This window comes from Perognathus longimembris, chromosome 4, assembly GCF_023159225.1.
Source record: "Perognathus longimembris pacificus isolate PPM17 chromosome 4, ASM2315922v1, whole genome shotgun sequence".
Taxonomy (NCBI): Eukaryota; Metazoa; Chordata; class Mammalia; order Rodentia; family Heteromyidae; genus Perognathus; species Perognathus longimembris.
This window is the reverse complement of record NC_063164.1, coordinates 46,658,002-46,660,235: the sequence shown is the minus strand read 5'-3', so window position 1 is coordinate 46,660,235 and position 2,234 is coordinate 46,658,002.

Sequence of the window (2,234 nt, the reverse complement as noted above, 5' to 3'; positions counted from 1 at the left end):
CTTGAGCGGGAAGAAGCCAGGGACAGTGCTCAGGCCCTGAGTCCAAGGCCCAGGACTGGCCAAAAAAAAAAAAAAATGTACTCAATACTTATGTGACTGTACCCCTCTGTACCTCACCTTTACAATAAAAAAAAATAGAAGAATGGAGGGAAAAACAGAGAGACTGAGGGAAGTGGTGACATTGTCTAAGAAGAAATGAACTCATTACCTGACTTATGTAACTATAAACCCTCTGTACATTATAAAGTAACATCAGAAAAACTGACATGAGACATTCTAAAAGTTACAGACCCATAGTGTCAAAGTAATTGAAAGACCAGGAAAGACCAAAAGACCAAGGGATATTTCCAGATCAAAGACCACTAAAGAGACCTGGAACTTAATATAGTACTTGATTTTGAACTGTATCCTCTACTATAAATTTTATTGGCACATTCAGCAAAACACAAACAAATTCTAAGTATTATAGTAATATGACAGTAATTTCCTGACCTTTATTGGTCGAATTATGGTCAGATCGGAGAATTATCTTTGTAAATAGGAAATGCACATTGAAGCATAAGGAGTAAGAGCATCAGTTCAGCAACTTAGTCTTAACAAAATTCTTATACCGTTCTCCCAAGTTTCATATATTTTTGACATTACTTCAAAAGAAAAATGTTTCTCATAAAAAGGCAAAACTAAATGGTCGTTCATTTATATCAGACTCACAGATATATGTCACATGATGCCATTTTCTTAGCACAAGTATATTTTGATTACACACTAAGATTTCTTTCTCATTCTCCTACATGACAAAAGCTAATAGCAAAGGCAATGGATTGTTGGTAAAAGTTTTAGTAATATCCCATTTGTTTGCTAAGAAGGAAGGGAGGGCTTTGAAAGCCAAAACAAGTATAATCTATTTTATAAATGTTTGTTGAAAGACATGCGAAGCATGTCTGTGGTTGTCACTGTCATGCACTGCCCAGATTCCCTTCCAGGCCTCCCCACCTCTAAGACCACTGTGAACCTGACAATCCTCAGGTGTCAGTCCCTTTTAGGGATTGCCTCAATAAGAAAATATTTCCTAAGGTCACGATCTTCGGGGGTACGGTGCAGGGGGATGGGTGGGGGAGATGGTCTGCATGTAGCCACTGGTCAATGAAGGCATCCTAAGGTCCATTCTTCATGGCCCAGTTCAAGGCATCATTGAAAGATTATCCCATCTTCAGAATGTTCCAGAGAAATGAGTCTTTCATTGAGAATCCATCACTGGTTCACCTTTCATTCTGCCAGCCTTTGCTCTTTTCTTGCTGTCCCCTACAAGGATGATGGTCCCTAGATGAGCATTTTTGTGCAACCTCCTGCCAGCCTACCTCTGATTCAGGAGTCCTGAAAGCCAACCTGTGCTATCTTCCTCATTGATTTCTCTCTGGAGGCAAGAAAGATGAGTAATTTGCAACTTTTTGACTACTAAAGTAGGCTATAAAATTTGCCACATTATAATTTTATAGTATTCACTTTGCCTATGCCATTTGATTGTTGATCACCTAGCATGAAATGGGGAAATGGAAAGATTACAGGACTGGAAAGATTACAGCATTTGGGGAAAGGCAAAATAGAAACAGAGGACACATTTTTCTTTCCTTCTGCTTCTCCTTTCTTTGATATTTTTTCCCGCTTTTAGCCTTTGCCTTCTCCAGATCCCTGTGTCTTATATGTTTATATTATATGGCTGTCCTTTCTGGAAAGGGTAACATATTCAAACTTAGGTGTTAGAACTTGTTAATTCACCTGCTCTGATAGAGTACCATAAACCAGGTGACATTATGGTATTCTGGAGATCTAGGGACTAAGAAAGACAAGGTTATAGTAGTCAGCAGTTGTGGCTTTTAGCTAGGAATCATTTACTCACTTGTAAATTGTCATCTTCTCTTGGTATCCTCACATGGTGAAGAGCTAATTGCTCTCAAATCTCCCCTTAAAAGGCACTAATCTCATTTATCAGGGATCCACCTTCTTGACCCTCCAAATTTCATCACATTGGAAGATAGGATTTTTCCATATGCGTTTTTCAGAAAACATGAATGTTCATTGCATAATGTGTCATTCTGCTTCAACAGTTTGCAATAGGAAGAAACTAGCTTTTTGAGGCTTTCTTTGCTCAGAAGACTCTCAAAGAATGATGAAAGAAAAGTAATGAATCTGTTAGCATTAGTAAGATAGATGATTTTGGTGCCCTACTAAATAAT